General features: G+C 49.7%; 1 protein-coding gene across 1 annotated transcript in view; it reads left to right on the forward strand.

Moving 5' to 3' along the window:
* Positions 1-19,643: 19,643 nt before the first annotated feature.
* LOC144806152 (uncharacterized) overlaps positions 19,644-21,834 on the forward strand; it is a 143,771-nt gene continuing 141,580 nt past the window's right edge. The window contains exon 1 of the mRNA XM_078672581.1: positions 19,644-19,742. The gene's annotated coding sequence lies outside the window, so the exon portion shown is untranslated. The remainder of the gene's footprint in view (positions 19,743-21,834) is intronic.

The following is a 21,834-nucleotide window of genomic DNA, read 5'->3' on the forward strand; positions in this document are numbered from 1 at the left end:
TGTAATGCCCAAGAAAGCGCGTACTTCTCTCTGCGTTCTTGGCACATTCAATTTTGCTATTGCCTGAATTCTTTCTGGGGTCAGTTTCCTTCCCTCCTTCGATAAGAGATGACCTAAGTAGGTCACTTCTTGTCGGCAATATTGGAGCTTGGAAAGTGACACCTTGTGATGTAGATCACATAGATGACGCAGTAGTGCCAACGTGGCCATTTTACATATTTTCTCGGTATCCGCAGCTATGAGCAAATCGTCCACGTACTGTACGAGAGTGGAACCTTTGGGCAAAACCTTTGCGTCGAGCTGACTTTTCAGAGCTTGACTGTATATTGAGGGGCTTTCACAGTAGCCTTGAGGAGCGCGTTTAAAGCGGAAACTGCGACCACCCAAACTAAAGGAAAAAATATCCCTGCTTTCCTCAGCAATCGGGATACTGAAGAAAGCATTCTTCAGGTCAATCACCGAAAACCAGGATGCAGAGGCTGGAATCATAGTCAATAATGTTGTAATGTCGGGGACAACTGGGAATTGTGGCACCACTATCTTATTTACTTCCCTAAGATCAATCACGAATCTATACACAGGTGGCTGAGAAGGGTCAGTTCGTTTTAAAACAGGCAGAACAGGACTATTGCAAACATTGCCTCGTGTTTCTTCAATTACGTCTTTCTCAATTAACTCGTAAACAATCGCTAGCAAAGCTTTTTCGCCCTCATTTGATATTCTGTATTGGGGAATTCGTGGCATTTTGACATTCGACTTCAATGTTACAAGATATGGTGGAATTTCTAAAAGACCTACATCATTCGGACCAGTTGCCCAAAGAATATCCGGAAGGAGTGCCAATTCTGCTGGAAGCGTATTTCTCGACAAATACATGGGAGAAACCACTTTCTTACCTAAAGTCAGTTGTACTCCTGACGGAGAACAGTACAAAGTCGCATACAATCTTTTTAGCAAATCTAATCCTAGCAAATTTTCACCACAACCTGTTGTCAAAATAAGGGGTGCTTCGAATTCACAAGGACCAACAGAAAGAGATAAAGGGTCAGAAATCGGATTTCTAACCGGGGCGCCAGAAAAACCTACGGAAACGTTCATTTCGCCAGACAAAGGTGCGCCAGGGAGTTTGGAGTGCATAATAGAACTCTTTGTAGCACCAGTATCCAACAGAAAAGGTTCTGACACACCCGATGTAATCACCTCAACGTAAGGTCCACTCTGATCTACTGGAACTGAAACAACTCCCTCTCCTTGTCTAAGGCTGTCCTAGCAATCATTATTCTCCCACTGCTCATTTTCTGTGTAATACTCATCAACGTAGTATTGAGCTGTCCTGTCAGATACGTTATTTTGCTGGTCAAACCTGTTCATAGAGTTTTGTGGTGGAAGGGGACGTGCGTCCTGAGGGGTGTTTCCACGCCCTCTACCTCTAGGCGCTTGCTGACTACCACGACCTCTTACGCCAGAAAATTCATTTGTACGTTGCGGCAGGGCAGGACAGTCATATTTGTAATGACCCTCTTGTTTGCAGTATAAACACTGGTTGGGACCTACGCGGTTTTGATTGTAATCGAATCTCTGCAAGTTTCTCTGAGGCTGCTGAAAAGTGTTCCGGTAGTGATTCTGACCATTATTATTTCTATTACCACCACCACGTGGAGGAGTTTGTCAGCTTATTGGAGGCACAACCCCTAGGCAAACTGCAGAATGTAGAACAGGGCTATGAACAATTCTGCAACTGGGTTCTTACTGCCCTCGATTCTCTCATACCTCTGCGTTGGGCAAAATGTCATGCGAAAAATCGTAGCCCTTGGTATAATGAGACTCTTGCCGAGCTTAAGAGAACCTGCCGGCAAGCTGAGAGGGCCTGGAGAAAAGCTTTTGACCCCACGTTAAAATCGTTGTACTTTGCCCAGCTTAAGTCCTACCACAGAGCTATTTGTCAAACCCGGGCCGCATATTACGCTGCTGAGTTTTCCAACAGCCCCAACCCCTCTAAGTTAATCTTTAAGGTACTTAAAGACCTGATGGGGAAACGGGCCACCTCGCAAGAAATCTGTACGGACTCGCACTGTGAAAGCCTGGCATCCTTTTTCGTGGAGAAAGTACAGAAAATCTACCGAGGATTCGTACCAGCTGCCCCCGGGGATGCTCCTAGCAAAGTAGAGGTCCTGGTGTCTGAACCCCTGTCAACCCTGCCGACTATGTCTAATGAGGTATTCGACACTCTGAGCCTCAAAATTAAATCAGGCTCTCCCTCAGACCCTCTGAAGCCGGAGTTTTTCGCTTCTCTCCCGCCCCTCTGTCGTGAGCCCATTCTGGAGCTGATCAATCTCTCCCTTAGTGAGGGCGTGGTTCCGTCATCCTGGAAGCAGGCTGTGGTCAAGCCCATCTTGAAGAAACCTAATTCTGACCCCTTGCTCCCGGAGAATTATCGGCCCATCTCCCTCCTGCCTTGGACCGCCAAGGTCACGGAGGCACACGTGAATACCATTCTGTCTGCCCACCTCTCGCGTAACAATATCTTAGACGAGAGTCAAAATGGGTTTCGTGCTCAACACAGCACTGAAACGGCTCTGCTCTTTATGATCGAGCATTTGCGGTCAGTGCTAGATGCGGGGCAGACCGCGGCGCTCCTATTGTTAGACCTGAGCGCCGCGTTTGACACGGTGTCTCATGACATTTTGCTGCGGCGTCTGGAGGAAGTGGGGATCGTCGGGAAGGCTCTTAAGTGGTTCCGCTCATTCCTCTCGGACCGGTTTTTTAAAGTAGCCATTCCACCTGGCCAGTCCTCGTACCATTCTTTGGAACTGGGAGTCCCTCAGGGCTCTGCCCTTAGCCCCACATTATTCAACTTGTATGTGAAACCGCTGGCTGCTGTCGTCAGGCAATATGGCCTTATGATGAGATCGTATGCCGACGACACGCAGCTGGCGGTGACACTCAGTGGGGACCCTGAGGTGACTGCGCCCAGATTCCGGGCTGGACTGATAGCTGTGGCTAGCTGGATGCGTAACAACTGCTTACAGCTTAATGCCAAGAAAACTGAGGTCCTGATTGTGGGGAAGCAGGCGGAACTCTGGGGAGACCAGTGGTGGCCTCTCGACCTGGGGGCGATGCCCATTCCAGTGGACGAAGTTAAAAATCTGGGGGTATGGCTGGATTCTAACCTTTCTTTTACCAGCCATACAAAGAAGACAGCAGCTACTTGCTATGGCATTCTGCGAGGACTTAGACCAGTCCTCAAATTTTTCGATCCTCCCACACGTCAACTGGTGGTTCAGGCCTCTATCCTCTCACGGATAGACTACGGGAGTGCCTTGCTCCTTGGAGTCAACCAGGCCGAGGCGACTAGGCTTCAGAGGGTGCAGAACGCTGCTGCACGGGCCATTGTAGGTCTCCCGAGACGATGTTCTGTCTCTCCTGTCTTGGCCTCTCTGCACTGGCTTCCGGTCAGACAGAGAATCAAATTCAAGGCTCTCTGTCTGACATTCAAGATTTTAAAGCTTTCTTCTCCCCCGGCCTTGACAGGCCTTATTTCTTCGTATGTCCCCACGCGCTCCCTCAGATCCGAAGCCCAGTATCTGGCGAACAAGCCTAGGTTCAGGCTTAGCAGGATGGGAGGACGTTCCTTCCGCGTGCGGGCGGCGGACCTATGGAATTCCCTTCCTGTTCACATTCGCGCCCTTAATAGCTTGACCCTCTTCAGAAGAGCCATTAAAACCCACCTGTTTATCTCTGTTAGCTAATATCCCCCTTTTTCAGCTCTGATCTGTTGTGTTGTTGCATATGATCAGGCGCCAGGACGCCCCTTCGCTGGGGCAGCTGTTGCGCCTAATAAATGTTATTAACATAACATAACATAACGTGGCGGATAGGCTTGCTGTAGCAAAACCTTCGTTTTCAGTTCTCTAGTTTTCTTCTCTACTTTATCTTTCTCATCCTTGTCTCTATTCTCATAGTACTGTGCGGTAGCTAATATCTGGGCTGAAGATGAGACTGCCCAAGAACTTTCTGAATCTTTTAATTTCCTACACAAATCTGGAAGCAGATTGTGGACAAATTTATCGACAAACAATCTCTGGCCACCTTCTGTGGTCATATCTTGACCGCTGTGGTCAATGAATGTTTCTTCAAATCAGGTGAAGAAATCTGAAACAGTTTCTTCTTTCTTTTGCTTGCATGCAGATAACTTATCCCAATTTACGCGTATTGCAGGCATTATCGTTTTCATGTAATCGACTATTCTACCAGGTAGTTCCGCTATCAGAGGCTCAGGCTTGGCACCACCAACTTGTCGTGCATCTGCAGCAGTAATATTAGCCCACGTGTCACCTAATTCCTGGTCATGATCTACATGACGAATTTTTCCCCATAAAGGCTGTGGAACAACGTTCCCGAATAACATATCGATATCGGCCAAATTCATTATACATGATCCAGCAGTTTGCGACAATTCTTTATAGTACCCTGCAGGATTTTTACGCGGATCTGGTAGTGTTTGTTTAGTGCTAAAACTTCAGCTCGCTTCCATGGAACATGTACCCATACGCGGTGAAAGTGGGGCAGGACAGGTGGGACAGCTGTCGCGTCACCCTCTCTCCACTGTGGGGGAACTTCTCTCATAGGGTATTGTCGTGCCTTTTTCCTACTAGATGCACTAGATTCCGATGGTGACCCAGAACTACTTCCCTTACTTCGATATGATAATAGCATTTCAACTGCTTCTTCCACATCGGGACCTACAATCATACCCATACTAAACTTAAACCTTATACGACACATCTCTTGTGGGAGGCAATCCTGATCATTGCCTTCTAAATCCTCGCAAAGAAAAACACACATCTGTTCGAACACATATCTCTGTGTCGCTGTTTCCCATTGATGGAAAACTTCCATGACAGACTGTAAATCATATTTTGCAGTGTCCATGACCCATTTCCGAGCTAAACTATTCAGGGAATCTCTCTTGATAATCGGGCAGTTGACTTTGCAACTGTCTTCTTCCTATGTTAGGGGTCGTAGCAGGTGACCCGAAAAGAGGTAAAAGAAGATTAGTAACAGTGCTGGCCATTTTCTGCCGAAGGGAAGGTGAAACGGAAGAACAAACAGATGAAAGAACGGGGTGAGATAAGGCGGGTGCAGAGATGGCAGAAGAGGTATGAGGAATAATAGATGTGGTACTAGGCAAAATCGTAGAAAACACAGGTGAAACAGAAGTGGTCGGTGGGCCTGGAGGAGGCTGCACCGAAGAAGTAGGAGCCAGCTGAAGAACAGCTGGTGAGTGCTGTGGAAGAGCCAGAGGCGCAGTTTGTGCAACTAAAGGTTGTGGGGGTGCTGTGGCATTCTGCGCATAGGGGGGTGGCGAAGTTAATAATTGCGACATTAATTAGTCTTTTTCACGCTCTTTTGCTGTCCCTTGCTGAAGAGACGGCAAAACTGGATAACACTTATCTATTGCCATTTTACGTTGCCTGCGCAATTGCTCATTTATCTGCTCTTCCTCATTATCTTTAAACTGCACGGCAGCTTGCATTACTGAAAGTCCCCCTTCTCTCTTATTTTTCTTGGCCAATTTAATTTCTTTTTGTTTGGCTTCTTTGCGCCATATGCGGAAAGAGTCAAACATCGCCGGCCGGGCTTTCTTTTTGAAGAGTTTAACTTCAAGGTTGTCTAAGATTTCAGAATCAAAGCTACCATATTGGGGCCATTTTAAAACACCGTCTTTCCTAGTGTATTTAATCCATACTTCGTTGTAAATGATGGGGCCTACCCCATGTTTAACGTACAGCTCGTAAGTCGGAGTTCCAACTGGAGGAACCGGACATGAGTCCTCCAATCGGGAGTCCCTATTATTACTACCAAGACAAAACCAATTCCCGAGTCTAAGACTAGGCATCCTTTCTCTCTAGTCTAGTTCCAAAACTTCAAAGGAGTTATCGATTACGATATTGCTCGTGAAAACACGAGTCCTTCGGTTATGGTGCTTGCAAGAACCAATAAAAACCTTTATGTATCTCCAAGATACCACAAAGTAAGTCCAACTAAGGACTAGGAGACGCTCCACTTATACTTAACTGAAAAATATCGATGGCTTCACCAGAAGACTCGTCTCAGCGTTTCGCTCTACCGAAAATTTCAAGGGTCCAACATCAGGGCGATAGCCAGGGCAGCAGTCCTTGTAGCCGTCGAGAAGCTTGGAACCTCGTAGTAAAGACCTTCGGACCACGTCGACATGCAGGGGTCGATGAGGTGGTGGGCCCTCCTCCGGAATTTTCACACGAAGCTCCTCACGATCTTCAGGCTGATTGGTACCACTGGAATCGCTCCAACGCTGGGCGCCAAATGAGGTACTGGGTTTTTAAGAACCGGTACAGAACCGGTAACCCAGCGGTGCCAGGGGATCAACACACCAGAGACCTCGGGTTCTCCTGAGTCAGACCTACAGAAACTTCAGAGTCTTCCAGGTGAAGTCAAAGATTAGTTTATTGGCTGCAACCAAGGTGACAGGGTCCTAGAAGTACGATACAAGTATATTCAGGAGACTGCACACTTTCACAAAGTTAGGCTTCTCTTCTTATACACAATATTCACCCTTTGGCAAAACATTCCTTGGGTGCGTGGTATTTGATTTATGGTTACTGATTACAAAAGAAAAGCAGAGTCATGATGACATGTACATATTTCACGTCGTGCTGCCCATAACAAATCATCCGGCAAGGCCCAACATTTCATCAGATACCGATGGACCCCTAATAAAAATGGTCACCTCCCCACCATAAAATAAGTGAGGAAAAGGAGTGGAGAAAGATGTGAGCGAGATATGGCAGGTGTGCGTGCTGAAATGGTTTTATGGCTGGTTGGGCTTAGATGCTATCTTGCTCGGCCACTGGGAGGGAACTGACCTAACGAGCTCGGCCTGGGGCAATGGTTCTAACTTGTACTGGGGTCAGGAAGAAGTCGATTAAGGAGTATGTGTCCTTGTGGAATCAAATTCGACTGGATTAAGGCCTATGTAGAGGGCAACATGCAGCTAAGGGTTCAGAGGGCAAATGACGATTTCGAGGTGAAATCGTCACTCGAATATGCCGAAAATACATGTACTTGATGTACTCGCCATTCTCGGTCTTTTGATACCAAATTCGTCCTATTTCGACGAAGTTTTTATTCTTGAGTCCGGTACTATTATATGGATCCAGATTTTTCAGAACCACAGGCCGAAGCTGAGAGGATCTAGACGCTGCGCGGCACGGAGGACTGATTGCTGAGGGCGACGGCCGCACACTGTGAGCAGACCCTCGGCGACTGAAGCGGACCCGTCGGCAGCGGCCCCGCTGCCGGACGCATCAACCCCGGTTGCGCTGGGACTCGACCTGCGGGAGGAGCCGATTGCAAAATGGCGGCGCGGCGCCCACCGAGTACTGAACCTGGCCGAGCCTGAGGTCACAAAGAAGACTGATCCGCTGATCAGAGCCGCTGTGGAGCCGACGTGCCATTCCTGCTGGGGGGTGTCGTAGCGAGACCGCGGCGGCATCTGAGTGCTCGGCGGTGGTGACGGAGTCGCCTGGACTGATCGCTGGAGGTAGGAGAGGTCCCTGAACTTTCCTAAAGAGCAGTGGCTGCTAACTGCGGGAGAAGAGGCGGCTAGGAGGGAGCACAGTAGCTGGTGGCCGCTGCGGTTGGTGCTCTTGGACAGCGGAGGCGGCCGACTGTGGGACTCGGAAGCAGGGGGACGGCGGTCCTTCACTGAGCCAGCGGCGGGGAGCCCGCCCGGGTCCGGCCCAGAAGTGAAGGGCTGCGAGGAGTGAGAGCGGTGGCGCGGAGCCCGCCTGGGGCTCAGCCGGAACACACCTGAAGAACGGGGCCCCCGCCGATGAGCCACAGAGACAATCTCCAGCGGTGGTCGGGGGCTCCTGACCAAGAGAGGTGAGCCCGGAGCAGAGCACTGAAGGGGCACTGACGGTGGAGGGCGGCACGGAGGGCGCTGCTGCACCGCTGCTGGACTGGAGGCTGGTGGGCGAAGGACATCAGGAAGCATAGCCCAGGGGCCTAGGCACTTTTGGAACCGCGGCTGAAATCCCGACGGGGCCCGTGCGGAGGACCCGGGGGTGAGGCCTATTGCTCGCACCTCTGCCACTGACCACAACCTGTCCCCGGGGCCCAGCTGGGACTGGGGTTTGCTGGAGAACGCTATTTCGGGGATGGCGACGCCCATAGAGGCATAATCGCGTGCAAGAGCAACCGACGCAGTATCTAGCGGTGACCATGGGGAAGCCTAACAAGAAAACTGAAGGGGCAACGTCATCGGAGACTTCGGATGGAGGTCCGATGGGCCCGGCGGACCTGCAACAGCTCCAGGACCGGATACTGGAGGCCATCGCGGCGACTAGGGACACCCTACAGCAGGACATCGCGCAGGTGGCCTCGGGCCTGGGCCTTCTCCACGCAGAACACAACAAACTCAAGGACGGAGTGAAAACCGTGGAGTCCACCCTACAGGAACTATCCCCAGCCCGCAAATCAACAGAGGGAAAGTTAACGGATGCCCTAGATCGCAAACAAGCGCTAGAAAGGAGAGCCGAGGATGCGGAAAACAGGAATAGACGTAGCAACATCCGCATAGTGGGTATGCCGGAAAAATCAGAGGGAGGAGATATGATTGAATACCTGGACACCAGGCTTAAAACGGTGGTGGCCCCTGAGGGCCTCTCCCCTTTCTTCACGCTGGAAAGAGCCCACCGTGTCCCGTCCAGGCCGCTCAAACCGGGACTGCCGCCGAGACCGATCATTGCCAAATTGTTACGCTATAGAGACAGAGATGTGCTCCTCCAGAGGGCTCGCGATGCGGGGCCATTTCAAGTGGCGAACAGCAAGGTGACATTGTTCCCCGACTTCACGTTTGAAACACAGAAACTGAGAGCCTCTTTCCTGTCTATCAAGAGAGAACTAAGAACTGAGGGCATTCCTTATTCTCTGCTTTTCCCGGCAAAGCTTCGAGTGGTGGTGGATGATAAATCGATCTTTTTCTCCACATCGGCCAACGCATGGTCGTGGTGGGACACATACAAAGCCGGCACGGACGGAGCTAGAATCCAGGAAGCGAGAGAGAGAGGGTTGACACAAGTGCGGAAATCGCAGAGGATACGTGGGAAACGGCAGGGATCGCGAAAACCCACAGCAGCCCAAACGGATGAGGAGAGAAGAGCGGCGCTGAAAGCGGTGGAATCACTGTCGAGAGACGAAGCCTCCTCAGCTAAGCAGGACACAGAATCAGACGGCCATGTCTCCGGCACGGAAACGGACCATTCGGACACACTCAGCGCTAATGGCCCGCTGGTGACGCCGCAGACCTCGGATGAGATCCTGAACCTATGACATGAAGGCGGTGGGCGCTGGACATTCTATGAGTAAGAGGGGGACCAGGGGAGTGGAGCTGATGCGGGGGGGGCGGACTCGGGACCATTGCACGAGCCCTAACACTTTTGGGGATCCATGGGCGCGGGGGGGGCGACCGTGGCCACCGTCTAATCTGAGCCACACCTCATTAGCCCTTAAGGCATCCACGGTCACGACTGTGGAGTAGTTGAGGAGCAGGGGGATTCACCTGAGTTTGGATGGGTGCCGATAGACCGATATTGGGGCCTGTTCTGGGGAGGGAGGTTTTGGGAGTTGTAGGGATGTTTATCTGTTGGTTACAGATTCATTTTGCGCACTGGAGAAGTGCGAGTTGTAGAAGTGTTGGGGACAATTGGGGGACATTCACCACCACAGTAGGACTGGACCACTGTGACAAGCTGCGGCACCTCATTGGGGACAATGGCTAGCACGGGTGTGTTACGGTGCATAACCTGGAATGTCCAGGGGCTACACTCAATGACGAGGAGACACAAAATACATGCTTACTTGATTCGTAGGAGGATACACATCGCCTTTCTCCAAGAAACGCATCTCACGAAACAAGAGGGTGTAGCATTACAGATGAGGTGGAGGGGGCAGTTATATAACACTACTTATTCGGCGTACTCTAGGGGGGTCTTAATCTGGATAATGGCGGGGGTCCCTTTTCAGGCCACGAAACACGTGATTGACACTGAGGGCAGGTATGTAGCAGTAGAGGGGAGGCTGAGGGGCAGGGACATAAAGCTATTTAGTATATATGCGCCGAACACTGAGCAACTATACTTCTTGGCGCACCTTTCTGGCACGCTGGCGCATTACTTGGCGGGCCCTGTTCTTCTTGGGGGCGATTTTAACTCCATAACGGATGTCGCCTTAGATAGATCACACCCGCCCCTCCACGGCTCACCTGTGCACCGTCTCACGAAAGGTAGGGTGGACTGGCAGAGACGCTGGGGGCTATTAGATGTCTGGCGTCTACAACACCCAACGGAAAGGGATTACTCGTTTTTTTCGGGACTGCATGACCTGCATGTGCGGATCGATGCACTCTTATGCTCTCCGCTTGTGATGCCGTTTATAGCGAGAACTGAGTACCTCACCAGAACACTGTCGGATCACAATCCTGTGCTGTCATCCTTAAATTGGATGATAGAGACTCCGTGTGTCCCCACATGGCGATTACGCCCGGCGACACTGGATGATCCGTTGTTTCACGAGGCGCTACAGGAAGGAATCACACACTATTTTGAGGAGAACGAGGGATCCACGGCCTCTAGAGCGATAGAATGGAACGCCTTTAAGGCGACCATAAGAGGCCAATGCATAGGAAAGCACGCGGGCGTGCGCAGGGTTTTGCAGGATGATCTGACCAAAGCTGATGATAATTTGAGGCAGGCCGAGAAGGCGAGGCCTGGCTGCCCTGAAAAGCAGGAGGAGGTTAACCGAGTTAGAGAGGCGGTGGAGGTGGAACGCCTCCAAAGCTTCGACCACAAGGCTTATCTGCTGAGAGCACACGCTGAAGGGGATGAATCTGGGACGCTACTAGCGTGGCTGGCCAACCCCTCTAAACGGAGTCCACCGATACTAGCCATAAGAAGGGCGGACGGACAAATGGAGTACACCCAACCTGGGATACTAGAGGTTTTTCAGCATTTCTATGGGGCCCTCGATAAGAGTACACTAGTCAGGCGTAGCAATGACATTGATGGGTATCTCGAGGGCCTACAATTGCCTCGACTACAACAGGAACAGGCGGATGTTCTAGGTAGAGATGTAGAGGGCAACGAAATCAGGGCAGCGATAAAGCATATGGCCTGCAACAAAACACCGGGGCTTGATGGATTGCCCATCGAATTCTACAGCAAGTATTCAGACATCCTTGCACCCCGCCTCCAAGTGGTGTACAACGAGGCCAAAACTGCTGGCTATCTCCCACAGGCTATGCGGGAAGCGCTGGTGATCCCATTATTGAAACAGGGAAGGGAGAGCGACGATCCAGCCTCCTATAGGCCGCTCTCCATGCTGACTACAGACTATAAAATCCTGAGTGCCATACTCGCGACTAGGCTGTTGCAACACATGCCTACCTTGATACACCCAGACCAATCTGGATTTATCCCAGCACGCAACACCACCATAAACATTAGAAGACTCACACGACTGTTGGCAGACCCATGCACGACTGCCTCGATGCCTCTAGTGCTATCCATTGACATAGAGAAAGCTTTCGACAGCCTGGAATGGGAATACCTATACAAAACTATGGAAAAATTCGGTCTAGGAGAGGGATACATCAGATGGACCAGAGTGTTGTACACTGCGGCAGTGGCTAGAGTGCTAGTGGGCCCCCTTATATCGCGGCAATATCCAGTAGAGCGAGGGACTAGGCAGGGGTGCTCCCTGTCCCCCCTGTTGTTCGCTCTGGCGATTGAACCTCTAGCGGCGATGGCGAGGACAGGGATTCATTTCAGAGGCCTAGACAGCAGCAGAGGCCTGCAACATATCTCGCTTTACGCGGATGATCTGTTGTTATTTCTAGAAAACGCGGGAGGAGCACTGGAGGGAGCGGAGAGAATGTTAGCAATATTGGTAGGATATCGGGATGGAAGGTCAATTGGTCAAAGACGTGCTTGTTTCCACTGCGCAATGGTACACCGCAACCGCATTGCAGATTGCAGCTGCAATGGGCCCCCACCTGTTTGAAGTATTTAGGGGTATACATATACCATAAGGCAGCGGACATACTGGAGGGTAACGTTGGAAGATGCATAAGAACGCTACAGGGTAATATGGAGTTCTGGGCTACCCTACCGCTGTCGCCGATAGGCCGTATTTCCCTGCTAAAAATTATCACCATGCCGCGTCTGCTCTACTACTTCCGCACTTTGCCCATCTGGTTGCCCAACTCTGTATTCTGTGGATTACGATCGCAGATCACTTCCTTTATATGGAACTCGGGGAGATGCAGAGTGGCACTGACGACACTCATCTGTCCGAAGGACGAGGGCGGATTAGCCGTACCGGACTTTGAGCTCTACTACCTCGCGGCTCAATTGCAGCTCTTCACACAAGAAGTAGCAAAAGTATACCGTGGCCCGGAATAGGAAAGAGAGAGGGGGACGCCACGTCACATACTAGCGTACATAACTCTGCAACAGAAAATCGCCCTAACTGGCTTAACTCCTGAGGAACAGACGTTCCGGCTGTGTTGGAACCGATCGCAGCGCCGGGCGGGTCCGCAGCACCCGTATGCCCCAGAAATCCCGTTGGGGATGGTGACCGCGCTCCCACATGGGGGAGATTGGTCACAGCTACAGCAGTGGGAGGCGGCGGGGCTGCAGATGCTTGGCGACTTGTATGAGGAAGGGGCGCTGATACCCTACCAGGACCTTCAGGAGAGATATGGCCTACCACGGGGAGGATACTTTTTGCATGCAGCAGTGACGAGGGCCATCCGAGCACATTGGGAGTGGGGCTTGACGGAACCGACCACCACCATGGCTTGCCAATATACGATGATGGCGGCAGGGACTTATAAGGCAGTAACGTGCCTGTACTCCAGAATGTTGAGGGAGAACATTCCACCACTCACGGTGTTTAAATCCAAGTGGGAAGTAGATATTGGCAAGGACATCCCAGATACCACCTGGGCCCAGATAGTGCGACGGGCTAGTAAGAGCACGAGGAACGCGAGATTCCAACATGAAATGAAATGAATGAAATGAAAGTGTGTCTTGTAAAGCGCACTGCTACCCGCACCGCAGGCCTCGTAGCGCTATAGACCGCTGGGGAACCCGTCCTGGCTTTCCCTGTGAGATAGTTCCTACTGGGAGTCTCCAAGGTGAAACCAGGCATCCCTGGCGTTTGTGGGGGGCCGTTGTGGAGATGAGGCAAGCTTAATGCCCAGAGTTACCGAGTGTGGTCCCTGGATAGAGTAGGCACCGAGGCGAGAATTATCGAGTCCACTGATCCTGGTCCAAGACCATGCCACGTCAGGAATCGAACCCTGGCCCCAGCCCGTTCTCTGCTCTCGGGTATGCCACCTCTAACCAGTGAGCCACACCTCTCCACAGATCCACTTTTACATTTTACATAGAGCCTACATGACACCGGGCAAAATTAAGAAATTCTTTGGGGTGGCCGAGGCGGGGTGCCCACGGTGCACCCTGGAAGGGGCGGAGCTGGACCATATGTTATGGAACTGCCCAGAACTGCATGAATACTGGCAGGCGATTGGTGAGACGCTTAACGAGGTCACTGACAGAACAGTGACCTTTGATATGGCGACCTGCATACTGCACTGGTTCCCGCAAACACCTAAGAATAAAACCACTAGTAAATTTATAGACTTGGGATTGATTCTGGCCAAGAGAGAAATTACGAGAGTAGGGAAGGCGAGGGTGGGTCCTACACACAGAAAATGGGTGAATGAGCTTCTAAAATGGGCTACTTGTGAAAGCACGATCCGATTCCAAGCAGCTCGTAAAAAAACAGACGAGAGAGCAATAGACACGGCTGCAGCGTGGGAGATGATAGTACAGGCACTAAGAGATAGCACACTACAAGAGGATGAAGAGGCCCTGAATACACACAACAACAGCCCCCAGGCCGCACCAGGAACACCACATGACTGATTACGCACCAACTCCTGGAAGAACCCATATAGGTAGTCAAGAGACTGGTGCCAAGGAGGGCGGAGCTGTGCCATTTAAATGGCAGTGGATACTTGAAAATATAATTTATTTTATAGCCCTGACTGAGCCTGTATAGCTCGCTGCTCTTGGTCTCCTAAGGCCCGTAAAGAAATCTAAAATATAATGATTTAAAACGGAAAACCCAAATGTAAGCCATTATCAATATAATTTACATCTAGTTTTCCAGAGGGGGCACAGCAGAAAGAGTCACACTGGAGCCGACATGTTCAAGCCCTGGTATGATCATGTGAGGTGGAGCCTGGTGGGTGGTGCTGCCTTGGTTCTGCCCCAGGTCTCTGTTGCTAGCACGTCTTTCTCACTTTCTCGTATAATTCATGCTCAGCTGTGTTTGGATGGGGGCCTCGCTTCTACTAGGCTGTCACTTATGTACACCGATGTTAGTTGCTCCTTCAAATGGTGTGTGAGCTGATTTGTTTGACTGTCCTCCCAATTTTAGGTATATTATACTGACAGCCAGAGTTATGTTTTTTCTTAATTTCATATTTTCAGGTGCGCTGTTTTCTAAAATGTTCTCAGTTCCTGTGGCACAGTATCGATTCACAATAGATGTTTTGTCAGGCTAAGCATAGGCCCTCTGCAAACTTCCTCATTGAGAGTCTGAATTCTGATGAATGATGGTGATGTAATTGTTTTCTGCTGTAGAGTCATCTTAGAAAGAGATTGTAGGTCAGTAACCCTCCATTACAGGGGTATTGCTTTAGTTTCAAGAGATTTTAGAGATTCCCATTGCTCAAAAGTTTGTTCATTTTTGCTATTTAGCTCTTTTCTAAGCACTTCATTGCTTGGTTTTCCTTGTGAGAAAGTGTTGCTCAAAATGTCATATATTTGGAACTTCTTACAGTTTTTGGTTGCCCAAATAGGTGTAATTTCGGATATTTATATGTTCACTTTGTCTTGATTGCTTGATTTTTCTAGTGAGGAGACTGTCACTCACAGGACCTTAAACATACAATCAGGGGTGGAGAGCACAAAACAACACATATAACAAAACAGAAAAACTCATCTGTGTAGAAAAACTGCCCTCACTCATATACCGAAGTATGTGACATGCTTCATCATTGGGCCTGCTTACAAAACGCCCTGGTGTAGCCACACTCAGGGCGGAGCATAAGGGAGGGGGTAAAATAATAAATCAAACGCAACAAAACGTAAGACCACAAAACTCAACACTTAATACACGTAACATACAAAGTGATAAAATAGTGCATATCACCAAGTGACTGGAACTTTGTGTTTAAATGAGATTAAATGGGGGTTCGGGTGGAAGAGTGAATTTCCAGACCCTCTCCCCTTCTACGTGTAAAGTGACTCATAGGACCTTGTCAATCACACCCAGGGAGTCTGAACCCTCGGTGGCTATGCTGTCTCTGCTCTGGCACCCCTGTGCGGCCCTCGCACCCGTTCTATCCGCCCCGGGACCGGTCTCTGGGAACCGGGCAGGCCACACGTCCGCTTGCAGGGGCTGCAACACCGCTCGGTCACAAACTGCGCATGCCCAGATACTGAGAAAATTCACTGATATCCGATTACGGATAGTGATGTTGGACTACGCAGGTTCAGATACTGGGACACCACACATATCGAACTGCGCATGCTCCAATACTGATGTTAGACTACAGACGCTCAGATACCGCGACACAGATACAAGCTAGTGATGTTGGACTGTGCATGCTCAGATACAAAGATGCCCAGGTCAACTACGAATGCTCAGATATGCAGGTCTAGCGCCCGAACTGCGCACGCTCAGTCATTGTTCATAGTGAACTCCGAGCTGTGCATGCTCAGGGGAATGGGTGATGCTACCGGCGGCAGAGCGCCAAGAAATCTGTCCCTACGCAGGCAGGTGCTGCAAAGTTGACGATGACAAACGCAGAGGTGGATATTAAGCATTGTATCAAACAAAGCAGAGATTAGTAGATGGCTTCCAGGTGCTGAGAGCGAGATGGCAGGGCCTGGAAATGGCTGATGACGTCTGTATGAGTGTGGAGGGGGACACACTGGGAATGTGCATGGTCATCACGTATATGCTTAGAAGTGTGGTGGTTGGGGGCAGAGACTGCCACGCCCTGCTCACCCCTCCAGGCTGACACCCCTCCCATGATATTGTGGTCAAGGAGGCCCCCCTTGTAGGCAGCTGGGAGGGACTAGAGTATAGTTACTTTTGCAAACAAAATTAAGCTATGAAGACGAGGGAAACGTCTAAATATCATAAATGACACCCATCGGAGCAACAAGAAACCCTAAGACGTTAACTGCTGCAAAGCACCAGAAATGGAAAGGCTCAGGCCTAGTGCCCTTGTAACCTGGATTGGCATGGTAGGAGCCCCATGGAACTGACTGGTGATTGCTTGCCTATGGCGCAATAACAGGAGGACTCCAAACAGCAGAAAGCCTTCATTTAGAGGTGGCAGGTAATGGGACCCCCCCGGAAACTGACGGCTTTATAATCTCTCTACCTCTCAGCGCCTCCTCCCGCCCGCTCCACCCAGTCCCGCTCCTCCTCATTCAGAGGTTGGGTACCTCTGTGTGTTCGATGCTGAATGTGCAGTAGCTCCACCGTCATAGAAACCTTGCGGGAGGGGTGTGGGGCGTCAACTGCTGCAATTTGGTGTGGCATACATAAGAATGCAAATCAAATCTGCTGTGGTTTTTCCTGCACCCAGGATGCAGAACATGGTGGTGCTGGTCATGGTAAAAGGATCCACGGCTACTGACTTTGGCACTGGGAACAAGGTTCGAGTCTCGGTGACTCCGGCACACCATCCTGTGATTCTGGGTAAATCGGTTCATTTTCATGTGCCCAGCAATCAAATGAATGTGTCCTTGTAATGTAACTGGTCAAGTTTGAGCCATATAAACATCTGCAAAAGAAAGCATGGCCTGGGAGAAAAGTCCCAGTGTCTTTGGAACACTGTCTGAATAGCATCAACTATATAGGCCCTGCCTGAAACCTTTTTCGCTCTGGGGGTCTCCTGAAAAAGCCAACCGAATCTCCACCGCGAGCGCCCTGGTACAGTAGTTTGGGGGACAGTGAAACATTTCAATAAAAGTACTTACGTCTTTTGATGGGTGGAGCCTAAGTTGGGCACTATACTATACAAACCATTACTATAGTTTGCCACATTCCAGACATTCCAAACCTTGCCATCCTGTGTCACCACACTCTCGGCAGTTCACCCTGGTTTGCAATAGGAAACCCAATCGCCTTCTTTGAAAGTAGACAATCACACTTTCTTTTCCTCATCATATTTCTCCTTCATTTTGTATTACTTACAAAAAAAGGCCTCTGTTCTACTTCCTCTCCCTGTTGCTCCTAACCACATTAGGTCTTTTAAGCTGCCATGAATGCAAGTCAGAAGCAGTTTCACGTCCTTCAAGCAGTTTAAAGACTCACCCATCGATCACTATGCGGAGTGATGTGATAACTCTATAATCTTACTGAATATAATCTTTCCAATCACCGTGGCAACTCCTCGCCTCTCTAGTGTGTTTTTTCAGAACTCTATTAAATCTCACAAACCGCTCATTACATAAAGGCCCTTTGTGATGTGGTCAACACTACTATTCTTAAGAAGGTCCTTCATATCTTGCAAAATCAATTGTCTTTTAAAAGGCAATTTGGAAAACCTTCCACAAAGAACACCTCCCTAAAGAATGTAATCACCTACTGTCCATACAACATCCATATCACCTGTGTTATTCATTTCCCCGCTACCTACAGGTTACCTGGGCCAGCAAACTGTTGTCAGAGTTAGCTTCCCTTCCCAGACACATATTCAATTGTAAAACTGTACTCCTGCATCTTTGAAACCGGTCTGGCAGTGTGGGCAGTAGCATCTCAACCTCCACTTGGAGAAAGGATACTTACTAGAGGCTTTTGGTCTCTTCTTAGTATAAGTTGAGCGCCCCACACTTTATTCCGAATATGTTCCGTAGTCCATGCACACCGTTGTAACTCCCTTTCTGTCATTGCCTGTCTTCTCTTGGAGATAGATATGCAGTGTGTGGTTTACAAATACAACAGTCCACTCTTCATTGCCTTCTGTTTGTGATACCCCAACTCCTACACTATACAAACAAGCATCTGTTGTAATTACTCGTTTTTCCTATACAGAAAGGGCAAAGTGTTGGTGCACCAGCAACGTGAGATTTTATGACACCGAAATCTTTCAGTTGTTCAGTAGTCCATTCAAACTGTGTCTTTTCTTAATAGCTCTTCTTATGGTCTCTTGAAAATTAGATACAAATTGCTACTACACTCGCATAGCCATGTAAACTAAGAAGTTCTCCTTGGTATCTGGTGCTAGGGCTTTGAAAAGAAATGAAATAATTATTTATAAAGCACCACTGTTGCCTGAGGGCATCAATGTGATGCTTTTCTGTAGAGGAGACAAATGAGACTACAGGGCCAAGCAGAGAAGCCAGTCCCAAAAAGAGATAATTGATTACATGTTTCCAGGCCTTTTTTTGAAAGCATAAAGGCTTGTACAGGCATTAAGTGAGAAAGGTATGGAGGTCCATCTTTTTGCTGTATAGTAGATAAACCTTCTGCCACCCCAATTAACTTTTTTGATTTTGGAAACCTTGACATTGCATGCTGATGAGGAACGACAAGTAAGGGGTAGCAGGCTATTGTCCTGTACGACTATATTAAGCACAGCAATGTTCCTCTCAAAACTAGAGCAAAGACAATTTAAGGCTGGTCTTAAATGTATTAATTGCAAAGGAGCACTCCTCTGGACACACTGAAACAATGCAAACCATTAAACCTTGTACGTGACACCAGAAACAAGAAAGAGAATGAAATGAACAAAACAACTGATCCTAAATATTAAGGATACTTCAAAATAAGCATTCATTTTCGGCGGCTTCCAGAAACAAGCCAATGGCTAAAGCGTGTAGATCCATAACATCTTCCTTTTCATTTGTATGAAGGTTTTCCACGCTAGATCTAAAAATGTTAAATTAGTTTGTTGTTCATATCAAAAAGCTACATTGAAGGCATAAGTGCAGTCTCATCGTCATGGGGTGACTTTAAGTAGACTAGTAGGAAAATATAGGTATCCCCAAAAAGTACATTAAATATTGCAAGACAATCTAAAGATCACTCTTGTTGGTATTTTCTCTATTAAGCAGCACTTCATGTTGTTTGTCCCTGGTTTACCACTTTTCATGTTGATTTATTTGCTCCCATAATTGCTCATATTGTTTGTTGTTATATTTAGAATATTTTTAGAGTAAACTTAAATGAGGATTGTGTAAAAATAATAGTAAGGCTCGTATAGGGGGATGTCTTAATCCGTGTTGTGTACATTGTCTTAGGATAAACTGTATTTTGCGGAGGAGCTATAATCGATGATAATCCTGTTTATTCACCCTTTGATGTGTGCAAGGAATTTCCAAACTTTCTTCCACATAGGTTACTACTGTTGAAGAAACAGGTATTTTATATAGATTCTTTCAAATGATTTGTATTTAATTTGTCTCATGAAACACTTATTCTACTTTTCTGTCAATCTAACAGGTCACAAAACAGCAGTCCTACAGGAAACCGATAAACAAATTTGTGTATCTTTCAGAAGTTTGGACACCTTCTTGTGATCCAAGAAGCTTCTTCCGAGGCACCAGGTAATGCAAACTAATTTCCTGCATTTTAAGGTAAAAAATATGAACTAAAACTACGCCCGGTCTTACACCAGCTAGGCAATCAGTATCCACCTGTTGGACTTGGCCCTTCTAGCAGGTTCACCCCTGAACTTTTTGCATTGCACTCTGAGATAATTATAGCGATTTCTGGTCTTTGCACACTTTAGCACTGTGGCACAGTGTAAAGTGCGTGTGCGTGTGCTCTCTGAGTGCGTGTGTGAGATTGGCCTGCCTCCCATAGGAATGCATGGGGAATGTGTGTGTCCATGTTAGTTCCTGATGTGTGGGGAGTGCAGGCTCGAGTTTGGTATGTGCGAACTCGTGAGATTGAATGCTGCGCGATGATGTGTGCGACATTCATGTGTCTAGTGTGGAAGTGCCACTTCTAGAAGTTGGCCTGTCTGTGCAGTGACTGTCTGGCTTGTGATTGTCTGGAGCTGGCTGGTGTGCCTGGCTCCAGGAGTCAGGATGGATCTGCCCCGGTGGTTAATGGGAGATCTGCATGTTGATGGCCGGGGAGGAGTGCACCTGGGACCTGAAAAGGGCTGGGCTTTCCCCACACAATGCTGGCTCCGCCCCCTGTGGTGAGTCTGATGTCCCTGACCCATCCTGTGAATAGGCAGAGGGACTGAGAAAAACAAAGTGCTCAGGGACCAGTTGTATCTGGTTCGCCCCTCGCCTGCACCTTTAGACAAAGGAATTGTGTGTATTAAAAGGGGCTGTGACCTCTTGTAAAATGTTCTTGTTTCCTGACTTAAAAATCTACCAGGGGCTTGCTGCTCCTGGGGCCCAGGGAAAGGCTTGCCTCCCTGGGCCCTGCCCAGCCCATGGATGCTTGGAAGACTCTTCTACTTTTTGGATTCCTGACAGAGGGGGCTTTGCTGATGGTGGGGCCCAGGAGGGACCGCCATGAGGGCTGTCTCCTTGCTGGAGTACCCTGTGTGCTGGGCCCTGCTTTGCCTCCCTGACCTCCAGGACCTGCTTTTTTGCTGTTGCCCTTGCCCCAGGACTTGATGCTGCCTGTGTGCGCCCTGAGAGCGCGGGACTCCTTTCTCCTGTGGCCGTGTGCAAGGGAATCCTGTGCACAGGGATTCCCCCTGTGGCCCCTTCATGGCAGGTGCCCACCCTGCATTATGCTCGTTATGGTATTTTATATTTACGGGTGCCCACCCCGTTCATGTGCTCCTTAGCGGGTGCCCACCCCGCTTCTACGTTTATTTTTTAAACCTAGGGTGCTCACCCCTCATTTTGCCCCCGTTAAATCACCGCCGCTGACGGGCTGCAGGCAGGAGGTCAGACGGCCGCGTGCCTGGAGTGGGGTGGAACTTCCTCTTGCTTCAGGAAGTCCCGCCCACCGCCGCGCCGCGATTGGCTGCCCGCCCCGCTGCAGAGACGGGATGAGCAGCGTGGCCGAGTCATGGCCTCCAGTGGCCCAGGGCTCCGTGAATTAGGGAGAGCCCCGGGGCCGCCAGCAGAACGCCACACCAGAGTTGCGGGGTTCCCATGCAGAGGAGGGAGCCCCAGTGAAGGAGAGCCCCGCAGCCTAAATACCCGCGGAACGGAGCAGAGGAGCCCAGCGAGGACGCCGCCTCCCAGCTGACGGTGAGTGCGGGCGTCTTGGTGGGTCTCCGGTCTGAGGGTAGTGCGGCCCTGCTTGGCAGCGTACCGCTCCCCCGTTGCTCTCCCGCAATTTTGGCCGCATAATTCCCGAGTCCCCAGAGGGAGGACTCCAGCGGTGGGGGTATTGATTGATTTAGAGTCCCCCGAGAGGGACTCCAACGATTCCGGCCATGTTCTACCTCGAGCCCGAGAGGCTCCCATGACCCCGGGGGCATCATGGTATTCCGAGCCCACGGTAGGCTCCTACCTACGCCCACATGCTTGCAGGGGCATTTTGGAGGGTAGAGCCGCCCCGGTTGGCAGCGGCCCGCACCCCCCCAGTTAGTAGTATTTGTTTCGAGCCCCCGAGGCTCCAGAAGGGGCCCGTGTTCTGCCCCTGAGGGCCCCAGTTGTTTTAAGAGCCAGAGGGCTCCAATGCACCTGTTTATTTCAGAGCCAGATGGCTCCAGCAGTT

The sequence above is a fragment of the Lissotriton helveticus genome (genome assembly GCF_964261635.1).
Source record: "Lissotriton helveticus chromosome 1_1 unlocalized genomic scaffold, aLisHel1.1 SUPER_1_unloc_5, whole genome shotgun sequence".
Classification (NCBI taxonomy): Eukaryota; Metazoa; Chordata; class Amphibia; order Caudata; family Salamandridae; genus Lissotriton; species Lissotriton helveticus.